The following is a 13,493-nucleotide window of genomic DNA, read 5'->3' as shown; positions in this document are numbered from 1 at the left end:
ATTCCAAAAAGTGATCAAATTCAACATCTACTCACAGACTCCAACCTTGACTTCCTCTGCCTCTCAGAGACATGGCTCCATAAAAACTCTCCATATGCTGCTTTGATTGTACCTGGCTACAATGTTTTCAGGAGAGACAGGATTGAAGGAAAAGGAGGGGGTCTGATGATTTACATTAAAGAACATATCCGATGTAAACAAATTGAGTGGTCATGTGATAATGAACTGGAATGTATTGGCCTGAACGTTACACTGTCTCCCCAAATGTCTTTTACCCTTATGGAATGTATAGACCACCTTCCACCAAAAGTTGTTTTTTGATCAGTTTAATAAAATGCTTAGGGAATGTGATTTTGGGAAAGAGGTCACCTTAATGGGAGATTTTAATATTAATTATGAAGACAAGTCTTGTAGGAAAAGCCTCAAACGGATCACTAATACCTTTGACCTTACACAGCTAGTTAAAGGGCCAACCAGGGTGACTTGTTGCTCTAAAACACAGATTGATTTGGTGTTCAGTAATAAACCAGAGAGAGTGACTAAATCATTCAATATGGTTACTGGGCTATCTGATCATAATCTGACACTTATAGCCAGAAAGCTGTCTAAGAGCAGGTTTAATCTCTCTATTGTTAGAAAGACGGATCAACTAAGAATACCTAAGAGTGAATTAAGCTATTTTGAAAACGCAATTCATGGAATTAACTGGAATGATCTCTTGTCCTATACAGACGTGGAAGCTGATAGTCAGGTTTTTCTATCCACAATCCAGACTACAATAAATGGTTTCCTAAAGAAAATCACATCCAAACCTGGCCAAAAGAGCACTCTTCCTTGGCTAAATGGAGAAATCTGGAAATTGATGAAAGAACGAGATTATGCTCTAAAAACAGCCCTAAAATCCAAATTAGAGCACAGACGTAGGTTTACCATGTTGAGAAATAAGGTGATGAAAGAAATCAGACAGGCCAAGGCAAACGTTTTTATTAACATAATTGGTGAGGCAAAGTGAAATTCTAAATTGATCTGGGAGAATCTAAAAAAGTTAACAGGGAAAGACCATAGTAACACTGCAAAAAGACTAGAAATCATGGTGAATAACAATCTAACACAGGATGCAGTCGAAATAGCGATAGCCTTCAATTCCTACTTTATTGACTCTGTCAGGGTACTGACACAGAACCCCTCCACTGGTTTCTTGGGCTCAGTGCTAGTGAATGACGCTCAACCTGTCTTCATCATAAGGGAGATTTCTGAGTCAAAGGTGAACAAGGTGATTAGCTCACAAAAGAACTCTAAATCCAAAGATGTGTTTGGGCTGGACTCTATACCTTTCTTAAAAACTACAAAGAGTCACTCATTGGCCCCATTACTAAGGTCACCAACACATCTATTGGTCTGGGGTGTTTCCAAGTGTATGGAAGTTGGCCATAAAAACGGCCATCTTTAAATCGGGCAACCCTGCTGACGTGGGTAACTACAGGCCCATTAGTATACTACCTGTGGTGTCAAAGGTTGTTGAAAAGTGTGTAGCAGAACAACTGATTGCCCACCTCAACAACAGGCCCTTCACATTACACTCCATGCAGTTTGGCTTCAGAGCGAAACACTCCACAGAAACGGCCAACTGCTTTCTTCTGGAAAATGTGAAGTCCAAGATGGACAAAGGGGGCGTTGTTGGGGCTGTGTTTCTGGACCTAAGGAAGGCTTTTGATACTGTTAACCATGAGATTCCCATCACAAAAATGTCCAAGTTCAACTTTTCCCCCGATGCCTTGAGATGGATGAAATCATACCTTGAAGGCAGAACTCAGTGTGTCAGAGTGAGCAATGCTCTGTCGCCCACTCATAGCTATGATGTGGCCATGCCCCAAGGGTCAATACTGGGGCCCCTCCTGTTCAGCCTGTACATTCATGATCTGCCCTCTGTCTGTACTGGGTCTGAAGTTCAAATGTATGCAGATGATACAGTGATATATGTGCATGCAAAGAGCAAACAACAAGCTGCACAAGAACTCACTACTGTAATGGTCCAGGTTACAAAGTGGCTCAGTGACTCGTGTTTGCATCTCGATGTGAAAAAAACTGTTTGCATGTTCTTCACAAAGAGGGCAACAGATGCAACTGAGCCAGATGTCTATGTGTCAGGGGAGAAGCTCCAGGTGGCATCTGATTTTAAGTACCTTGGCATCATACTTGATTCCAACCTCTGTTTTGAAAAGCATGTGAAAAAGGTCATTCAAATAACCAAATTGAACCTAGCTAATTCCCAATATATACAAAATTGTTTGAGTACAGAGGTAGCAAAACTGTACTTCAAATCTATGACACTCCCCCACTTATCATACTGCTTGACTAGTTGGGCCCAAGCTTGCTGTACAACATTAAAACCTATTCAGTCTGTCTACAAACAGGCTCTCAAAGTGCTTGATAGGAAGCCCAATAGCCATCATCACTGTTACATCCTCAGAAAGCATGAACTCCTGAGTTGGGAAAATCTTGTGCAATACACCGACGCATGTCTTGTATTCAAGATCCTAAATGGCCTGGCTCCCCCTCCACTCAGTATTTTTGTTAAACAGAAAACCCAAACATATGGCAGCAGATCCACAAGGTCTGCCATGAGAAATGACTGTATAGTTCCCTTAAGGAAAAGCACCTTTAGTAAATCTGCTTTCTCTGTGAGTGCTTCCCATGTCTGGAATACACTGCCATCAGACACACATAACTGCACCACATATCACACTTTCACAAAATGCATGAAGACATGGCTAAATGTCAATCAGATTTGTGAACATAATCCCTAGCTGTGTATTGCCGCTTTCCATGTTGTCTGTTGTCTGTAGCTTGTGAGGTGTGGAAACACTTTGTTGCTTTTATGGATTTTGTCTTGTTGCTTTTTGTTCTATGTTGCTCTGTCTGTATGCTACATCTTGCTTGTCCTATGTTGCTCTGTCTGTATGCTATGTCTTGCTTGTCCTATGTTGCTCTGCGTGTGCTCACTGCTCAATGATTGTCTATATTGTAATTGTTTTTAATAACCTGCCCAGGGACTGCGGTTGAAAATTAGCCGGCTGGCTAAAACCGGCACTTTTACTGAAACGTTGATTAATGTGCACTGTCCCTGTTAAAATAAACTCAAACTCAACCTGCTCCACTACAGCCCCTTCGATGAGAATGGGGGAGTACTTGGTCCTCTTTTTCCTGTTGTCCACAATCATCACCTTTGTCTTGATCACGTTGAGTGAGAGGTTGTTGTCCTGGAACCACACGGTCAGGTCTCTGACCTCCTCCTATAGGCTTTCTCGTCGTTGTCAGGGATTAGGCCTACCACTGTTGTGTCATTGGCAAACTTAATGACGTTGTTGGTGTCGTGCCTGGCTGTGCAGTCATGAGTGAACAGGGAGTACAGGAAGGGACTGAGCACGCACCCATGAGAGGCCCCTGTTATGAGGATCAGCGTGGCGGATGTGTTGTTACCTACCCTTAACACCAGGGGGCGGCCCGTCAGGAAGTCCAGTTGCAGAGGGAAGTGTTTAGTACCAGGGTCTCTAGCTTATTGTCGAGCTTTGACAGCACTATGGTGTTGAACGCTGAGCTGTAGTCAATGAACAGCATTCTCACATACAGTTGAAGGCGGAAGTTTACATACACCTCAACCAAATATATCAAAAATCTGTTTTTCACAATTCCTGACATTTAATCCTAGTAAAAATTCCCTGTCTTAGGTCAGTTAGAATCAATACCTTATTTTAAGAATGTGAAATGTCAGAATAATAGTAGAGAGAGTGATTTATTTCAGCTTTTATTTCTTTCATTTCATTCCCAGTGGGTCAGAAGTTTACATACACTCAATTAGTATTTGGTAGCATTGCCTTTAAATTATTGAACTTGGGTCAAATGTTTCAGGTAGCCTTCCACAAGCTTCCCACAATAAGTTGGGTGAATTCTGGCCCATTCGTCCTAACAGAGCTGGTGTAACTGAGTCAGGTTTGTAGGCCTCCTTGCTCGCACATGCTTTTTCAGTTCTGCCAACAAATTTTCTATGGGATTGAGGTCAGGGCTTTGTGATGGCCACTCCAAAACTTTGACTTTGTTGTCCTTAAGCCATTTTGCCAAAACTTTGGAAGTATTCTTGGGGTCATTGTCCATTTTGAAGACCCATTTGCAACAAAACTTTACCTTCTTGACTGATGTCTTGAGATGTTGCTTCAATATATCCACATAATTTCCCTCCCTCATGATGTCATCTGTTTTGTGAAGGGCAACAGGCCCTCCTGCAGCAAAGCACCACCACAACATGATGCTGCCATCCCCGTGCTTCACATTTGAGATGTTCTTCAGCTTGCAAGCCTCCCTCTTTTCCTCCAAATATAATGATGGTCATTATGGCCAAACAGTTCTATTTTTGTTTCATCAGACCAGAGGACATTTCTCCAAAAAGTGCGATCTTTTCCCCATGTGCAGTTGCAAACTGTAGTCTGGCTTTTTTTATGGTGGTTTTGGAGCAGTGACTTCTTCCTTGCTGAGCGGCCTTTCAGGTTATGTCGATATAGGACTCATTTTACTGTGGCTATAGATACTTTTGTACCTGTTTCCTCCAGCATCCTCACAGGGTCCTTTTCTGTTGTTCTGGGATTGATTTGTACTTTTCACACCAAAGTACATTCATCTCTAGGAGACAGAACGCGTCTCCTTCTTGAACGGTATGACGGCTGCGTGGTCCCATGGTGTTTATACTTGCGTACTATTGTTTGTACAGATGAACAGGGTACCTTCAGGCATTTTGAAATTGTTCCCAAGGATGAACCAGACTTGTGAAGGTCTACGATTTTCTTTCTGAGATCTTGGCTGATTTCTTTAGATTTTCCCATGATGTCAAGCAAAGAGGCACTGAGTTTGAAGGTAGGCCTTGAAATACATCCACAGATACACCTCCAATTGACTCAGTTGATGTCAATTAGCCTATCAGAAGCTTCAAAAGCCATGACATAATTTTCTGGAATTTTCCAAGCTGTTTAAAACCTTTTGGGGATAGGGGGCAGTATTGAGAATTTTGGAAAAAATATGTTCCCATTTTTAACTGCCTCCTACACCAACTCAGAAGCTAGAATATGCATATTATTGTTCAGGTTTGGATAGAAAACACTCTGAATTTTCTAAAACTGTTTGAATGGTGTCTGTGAGTATAACAGAACTCCTATGGCAGGCAAAAACCTGACAAGGTTTCAAGCAGGAAGTACCCTGTCTGACAAGGAGTCGTGCGTCTTGCATCTTTTTATTGAAAAGTAAGGATCTTAGCTGTAACGTGACAATTCCCAGGGCTCCAATAGGCTCTCAGAGCCCGGGAAATAACTGAAGGTTTACGAGGGAGCCTCAGGCTGAAACACATTATCACCTTTTGTAAGTGGCTGCTCAGAGGACCTTTGAATGAGGCGCGTGCACGATTCGCTCCTGAGGAGAAATTTTATTCGGCTGTTTAGGCTCAATGCATATTCCCGGTCGGAATATTATCACTTATCTACGAGATAAATGGCATAAAAATTGGTTTTAAACAGCGGTTGACATGCTTCGAAGTACGGTAATGGAATATTTAGACATTTTTGACACGCCAATGCGCCATGCGCGACACCGTGATGAAGCATTCTGATAGTGTCTAGAACTCACGAACAAAACGTCGCTGTTTGGATATAACGATGGATTATTTGGGACCAAACCAACATTTGTTATTGAAGTAGAAGTCCTGGCAGTGTATTCTGACGAAGAACAAGCAAGGTAAGAACATTTTTCTTATAGGAAATGTGATTTTGGTGGAGGCTGACCTGGGTGGGTATCTAAATAGCTAGCCCTGTGATGCCGGGCTATGTACTTAGATTATTGCAAAATGTGCTTCATCCGAAAAGCTATTTTAAAATCGGACATATCGAGTGCATAGAGGAGTAATGTATCTATAATTCTTAAAATAATTGTTATGCTTTTTGTGAACGTTTAACGTGAGTAATTTAGCAAACTGTTAGTAAATTCCCCGGAAGTTTGCGGGGGTTATGCTTTTTCTGAACGTCACATGCTAATGTAAAAAGCTGTTTTTTGATATAAATATGAACTTGATTGAACAGACATGCATGTATTGTATAACACAATGTCCTAGGTGTGTCATCTGATGAAGATCATAAAAGGTTAGTGCTGCATTTAGCTGTGGTTTGGGTTTATGTGACATGATATGCTAGCTTGAAAAATGGGTGTCTGATTTTTTCTGGCTGGGCACTCTGCTGACATAATCTAATGTTTTGCTTTCGTTGTAAAGCCTTTTTGAAATCGGACAGTGGGGTTAGATTAACGAGATTCTTGTCTTTAAATAGCTGTAAAATAGTCAAATGTTTGAGAAATTGAAGTAATAGTATTTCTAACGATTCAAAAATCGCGCCACTGGATTTCAGTGGCTGTTACGTAGGTGGGACGAGTTCGTCCCACATGCGCCAGAGAGGTTAAAGGCACAGTCAACTTAGTGTATGTACATTTCTGACCCACTGTAATTGTGATACAGTGAATGGTAAGTGAAATAATCTGTCTGTAAACAATAGTTGGAAAAATGACTTGTGTCATGCACAAAGTAGATGTCCTAACCGACTTGCCAAAACTATAGTTTGTTAACAAGGAATTTGTGGAGTAGTTGAAAAACGACTTTTAATGACTCCAACCTAAGTGTATGTAAATTTCCGTCTTCATTTGAAGGTGTTCCTTCTGTCCAGGTGGGAAAGGGCAGTGTGGAATGCAATAGAGATTGCCTCATCCGTGGATCTGTTAGGGCGGTATGCAAATTGGAGTGGGTCTAGGGTTTCTGGAATAAAGGTGTTGATGTGAGCCATGACCAGCCTTTCAAAGCACTTCATGGCTACAGACGTGAGTGCTATTTATCGGAAGTCATTTAGGCAGGTTACCTTAATGTTCTTGGGCACAGGGACTATGGTGGTCTGCTTAAAACATGCTGGTATTACAGACTCAGACAGGGAGAGGTTGAAAATGTCAGTGATGACACTTGCCAGTTGGTCAGCGCATGCTCACAGTACACGTCCTGGTAATCCGTCTAGCCCTGCGGCCTTGTGAATGTTGCCCCTTTTGAAGGTCTACTCACATCGGTTGCGGAGAGCATGGTCACACAGAGCTAGTGCTCTCATGCATGTTTCAGTGTTATTTGTTTCGAAGCGAGCATAGAAGTGTCCCTGGGCAGCTCTCGGCTTTGCTTTCCTTTGTAGTCTGTAATGGTTTGCAAGCCCTGCCACATCCAACGAGCGTCAGATCGGTGTAGTACGATTCGATCTTAGTCCTGTATTGATGCATTGCCTGTTTGATTGTTTGTCGGAGGGCATAGCGGAATTTCTTATAAGCTTCTGGGTTAGAGTCCCGCTCCCTTGAAAGCAGCAGTCTAGTCTTTAGCTCAGTGCGGATGTTGCCTGTAATCCATGGCTTCTGGTTGGGGTATGTACTAGAGGTCGACCGATTATGATTTTTCTACGCTGTCATAAGCTTCGTCTTCAGAAGAGGAGAAATCAATATTGGACCAATACGCAGCGTGGTAAGTGTCCATACTTATATTTTTATTTAACCATGAACACTAAACAAAACGAACGACAGTCCTGTACGGTACTACGACTATACAAAGAAAACAACCACCCTCAAACATAAGAGAAAATAAACCCATATAAATATGGCCTCCAATTAGAAGCAACGACAACCAGCTGCTTCTAATTGGAGGTCGTTCCCAAAACTAACATAGAAATACGAACATAGAAATACCAAACATAGAACAATACCCCAAAAAACCCGACAACACAAAACAAACACACCCCTGCCACGTCCTGACCAAACTACAATAACAAATAACCCCTTTTACTGGTCAGGACGTTACAGTACCCCCTCCCCCCCAAAGGTGCAGACCCCGGATGCACTTGAAACAAACAAAAAAAAACGAACACAATAACCACAAAATAATGGGAGGGTAGGGAGGGTGGCCACCGTCACCAACGGTTCCTGTGCAAACACCCCCCCTTCCCCAATCCTCCCCCCTATGGAGGTGGCTCAGGTTCCGGCCCTAGTCCCCAACCTAACCTGTCCACCCCCGCTGAAGGCTGAGGGCTGTAGCGCGTCGCTGGAGACCTCGGGCTGAGGAGCAACTCTGGGAGCTCTGGACTGGAGGGCAACTCTGGCTGCGCCGGCTCCGGACTGGAGGGCGACTCTGGCTGCGCCGGCTCCGGACTGGAGGGCGACTCTGGCAGCTCCGGACTTGATAAGAGAATTATCTAATGAAGGTAAATGAATCAATAATCCATTATGAATTAGTAGTTATGTAGCATTGATAAGAAACTGTAAGTCAATGTATTGAACGTTAGTCCCATCAAGTCTAGACATGGGTCATGGGTGTGTGAGATACCGGGAGTAGCCTTCAAGGTTCTCCTAATCTATGGGGAAAGGAACAGGCAGTGCTGGAACAGTGGTGGGAGGTCAAGGAAGAGACACTGTTCACCTACTGTCTGTGCGTATGTGTGTGCATAGGTTATCTACTGTTGGTGTGTGCGTAAGTGGAGAGGATAAAATGAACATCTTTGTTATTTGGACTTCAGAACATTCTCTGAATAAACTGTACAGACCTTTTGCAGAAAGCTGAGTCCTTGCCTAATTATTAACCCAGTGTCTTACAAACCCTGGGGATTAGTCAAGGCTTATTGATTGTTAATTATTCATTAGGATAGAAAATTCCTTTGACAGGACTGGAGGGCGACTCTGGCGGCTCTGGACTAGAGGGCGACTCTGGCGGCTCCGAACTGGAGGGCGACTCTGGCGACTCCGGACTGGAGGGCGACTCTGGCGGCTCCGGACTGGAGGGCGACTCTGGCGGCTCCGGACTGGAGGGCGACTCTGGCGGCTCCGGACTGGAGGGCGTCTCTGTTGGCTCCGGACTGTAGGGTGTCTCTGTCGGCTCCGGACTGGGCTGATGCACTACAGGCCTGGTACATGGGACTGGCTTTGGAGGCGCCAGACTAGGGACACGCACCTCAAGGCTAGTGCGAGGAGCAGGAACAGGACGTACTGGACTGGGCTGACGCACTGGAGACCTGGTCTGTGGAACTGGCTTAGGAGGCGCCGGACTAGTGACACGCACCACAGGGCTAGTGCGAGGAGCAGGAACTGGGTAAACTGGACCCTGGAGATGCACTGGAGGTCTGGAGCATACGGCCTGCACAACCCTTCCTGGCTGAGTGCTCACCATGGCTTGGCCATACTGAGGAGCTTTCACCAATAGCACCGGCCTTTGAATGCGTCTGGGCAATATAGTGTGCATTTCCGCATAGCGCGGTGCTTTCATGATCCGTTGCTCCCCATTATAAGCATGAGGAGTTGGCTCAGGTCTACGACCTGACTTAGCCATACTACCCGTGTGCCCCCTCCCAAAAATTTTTTGGGGCTGCCTCTCAGGCTTCCTTGCCAGCAGTGTTCCCACATAACATTCCCGGTTTTCTCCAGCCTTCTTCCATGGTCCCTCTCCAGCCAATATTTCCTCCCATGTCCACGACTCTACATTGCTCCTCTGCTGCTCCTTCCTCCGCTGCTTGGTCCTCTTTTGGTGGGTGGTTCTGTCAGGTGCGTCGTATCAGAACAAACTGCAGCGGGAATGTGAAACATCTTCTTTTATTGAAGAAAAGAAACAAAGACTTGAACATAAACAACGACGAAAAACAGTCCTGTAAGGCTCACAGCTTTACACGGAACAACCACCCACAAACACAAGAGAAAATAAACCCATATAAATATGGCCTCCAATTAGAAGCAATGACAACCAGCTGCTTCTAATTGGAGGTCGTTCCCAAAACTGACATAGAAATAGAACAACTAGAAATACGAACATAGAAATACAAAACATAGAACAATACCCAAACAAACCCGACAACACAAAACATACACACCCCTGCCATGTCCTGACCAAACTACAATAACAAATAACCCCTTTCACTGGTCAGGACGTGACAAACGCTGATACCGATACCAATTATTGGAGGACCAAAAAAAAGCCGATACCGATTAATCGGCTGATTTTTTTCCCTTTATTTGTAATAATGACAATTACAACAATACTGAATGAACACTTATTTTAACTTAATATAATACATTAATAAAATCAATTTAGCTTCAAATAAATAATGAAACGTTCAATTTGGTTTAAATAATGCAAAAACAAAGTGTTGGAGAAGAAAGTAAAAGTGCAATATGTGCCATGTAAGAAAGCTAACGTTTAAGTGCCTTGCTCAGAACATGGGAACATATGAAAGCTGGTGGTTCCTTTTAACATGAGTCTTCAATATTCCCAGGTAAGAAGTTTTAGGTTGTAGTTATTATAGGAATTATAGGACTATTTCTCTCTATACGATTTGTATTTCATATACCTTTGACTATTGGATGTTCTTATAGGCACTTTAGTATTGCCAGTGTAAGAGTATAGCTTCTGTCCCTCTCCTGGCCCCTACCTGGGATCGAACCAGGAACACATCGACAACAGCCACACTCGAAGCAGCGTTACCCATGTAGAGCAAGTGGAACAACTACTCCAAGTCTCAGAGCGAGTGACGTTTGAAACGATATTAGCACGCACCCGCTAACTAGCTAGCCATTTCACATCAGTTACACCAGCCTAATCTTGGGAGTTGACATGCTTGAAGTCATAAACAGCGCAATGCATTGCAAAGAGCTGCTGGCAAAACGCACGGAAAGTGCTGTTTGAATGAATGCTTACGAGCCTGCTGGTGCCTACCACCGCTCAGTCAGACTGCTCTATCAAATCATAGACTTAATTATAATATAATAAACACACAGAAATACGAGCCTTAGGTCATTAATATGGTCGAATCCGGAAACTATCATCTCGAAAACAAAATGTTTGTTTCTTTCAGTGAAATACGGAAGTGTTTCGTATTTATTCTAACGGTTGGCATCCCTAAGTATAAATATTCCTGTTACATTACACAACCTTCAATGGTATGTCATAATTACGTAAAATTCTGGCAAATTAGTTCACAACGAGCCAGGCAATGACACAATTTCGCGTTGGACTAGTAACCAGAAGGTTGCAAAAACGAATCCCCGAATCCCCCCTGAACAAGGCAGTTAACCCCCGTTCCTAGGCAGTCATTGAAAATAAGAATGTGTTCTTAATCTGACTTGCCTAGTTAAATAAAGGTGTAAAACAATAAATAAATAAATAAAAATATTGGCGAATCGGTGGCCAAAAATACCGATTACCGATTGTTGTGAAAACTTGAAATCGGCCCTAATTAATCGGCCAGTCCGAATAATCGGTCGACCTCTAGTATGTACATACAGTCACCGTGGGGACGACGTCATCGATGCAGTTATTGTTGAAGCCAATGACTTATGTGGTGTACTCCTCAATGCCATCGGAAAATCCCGGAACATATTACAGTCTGTGCTAGCAAAACAGTCCAGTAGCTTAGCATCTGCTTCATCTGACCACTTTGTTATTGATCGAGTCACTGGTGCTTCCTGCTTCATTCATTTTTGCTTGTAAGCAGGAATTAGTAGGATAGAATTATGGTCAGATTTGCCAAATGGAGGATGAGGGAGAGCTTTGTATGCATCTCTGTGGAGTAAAGGTGGTCCAGAGTTTTTTCCCTTTAACATCCCATTTAACATGCTGATAGAAATTCGGTAAGACAGATTTAAGTTTCCCTGCATTAAAGTGCCCGGCCACTAGGAGAGCAACCTCTGGGTGAGCGTTTTCCTGTTTGCTTGTGGCAGAATACAGCTCATTCAGTGCGGTCTTAGTGCCAGCATCGGTCTGTGGTGGTATGTAGACAACTTTGAAAAATACAGATGAAAACTCTCTAGGTAGATAGTGTGGTCTACAGCTTATCATGAGATACTCTACCTCAGGCGAGCAAAACTTCAAGACTTCCTTAGATATCGTGCACCAGCTGTCATTTACAAAAATACACAGTCCGCCACCTCTTGTCTTACCAGACGCCGCTGTCCTGTCCTGCTGATACAGTGCATAACCAGGCAGCTGTATGTTGATAATGTCGTCGTTCAGCCACGACTCCGTGATGCATAAGATATAACAGCTTTGACTGTCCCGTTGGTAGTTTAATCTTCTGCATTCGTCATCGATTTTATTTTCCAAAGATTGCACGTTTGCTAGCAGAACGCAAGGCAGTGGGGGTTTATTCGATCGCCCACGAATTCTCAGAATGCAGTCCGACCTCCGGCCCCTTTTTCTCTGCCTCCTCTTCACACAAATGATGGGGATCTGGAACTGTTCCCGGGAAAGCAGTATGTCATTCATGTTGGGCTCGTCAGACTCATTAACGGGAAAAAAGTATTTTGCCAGTTCGTGATGAGTAATCGATGTTCTGATGTCTAGAAGTTATTTTCGGTCATAAGAGACGGTAGCAGCAACATTATGTACAAAATAAGTAAAAAATGAAAAACACAATTGGTTAGGAGCATGTAAAACGTCAGCCTTCTACGGCGCCATCTTACGATCACTAACTATTCACTAATCAGCTCTGGGTGTGCGGTAGATTCCGCCTATTATCTACAATTTTTGGTTAGACAATGCTAATATTAGCGGTCGAAACTGTTGCAAACATTTGCACCAACATTGGGGATTGTAGTACTGGCACCTAAAATGACAAACTGAAGGCAAACAAGACAAAGCAATTTGACATGAAATGCAATCCATGAAGCACTCCTCTAATATCAAACAAAAGAGGGACAATATTTGGAACTTTTTCAAATGTAATTGTATAATACATAATTCATTTGTTGACTGTTGTGTACAGTAAGATCCCACCATTTACCATACAGCAAATATCTGTGGCCTATAGTGTCCAGTAGCCAGGGGCGGACTGGCCATTTTTATCCCAGTGGGCCTGTCTAACTTGGGTTTTGCTCAAAATAATCAGTATCTGGCTAATAGTGGGGGGCTTGAGAACAAAAATGGACCGGTGTGGGGGCCACAAGGAAATAAAATGTGTTGGTGTGTTTGAAATGCCAGGGCTAATTTATTGTCACAGTCCGCCATGCCCGTAGACCACTACAGTCTTACATTTTGCCATCATTCAAATGGACTGACTGCATGACAAGTGCTTGAAACTAGCGCGCTATTGCCACATACAGTACAACTACTTACTTTCAGTGGGACAAAAACAATCACCACTCACTCACCAAGGAACTAAGAACCACCTGCAGTAACATTACATGAACAGTTGGTGGTACTAACGCACTACAGCTGTGACATGGATATGGTTGTGGTAGTCATTTTCATGGAACTACATGCATTGATTATACTTTTGTAATAATAATAAGACGATTATTATGGTACCAGAGGTGTCACGCACCAAATTATTGAAGGGCCACTGATGGCCAAATTTTATATATTTTAATTAAGCAATATCTTAAATATTTACATTTTGATAATTTATCAG

The 13,493-nt window shown here is 43.1% G+C and overlaps 1 protein-coding gene and 1 long non-coding RNA gene across 2 annotated transcripts in view; one reads left to right on the top strand and one right to left on the bottom strand.

Moving 5' to 3' along the window:
• The window catches only part of LOC115208083 (sodium- and chloride-dependent GABA transporter 2-like), an 87,713-nt gene that overhangs the window by 51,667 nt on the left and 22,553 nt on the right, over positions 1–13,493 (top strand). The gene's annotated exons all lie outside the window — the stretch shown is intronic.
• Positions 1–13,493, bottom strand: part of LOC115208086 (uncharacterized) — a 67,130-nt gene that overhangs the window by 37,471 nt on the left and 16,166 nt on the right. The window lies entirely within an intron of this gene.

The sequence above is a fragment of the Salmo trutta genome, chromosome 14, assembly GCF_901001165.1.
Source record: "Salmo trutta chromosome 14, fSalTru1.1, whole genome shotgun sequence".
In the NCBI taxonomy this organism is placed as follows: domain Eukaryota; kingdom Metazoa; phylum Chordata; class Actinopteri; order Salmoniformes; family Salmonidae; genus Salmo; species Salmo trutta.
This window is presented reverse-complemented; position numbering and strand designations above follow the sequence as displayed.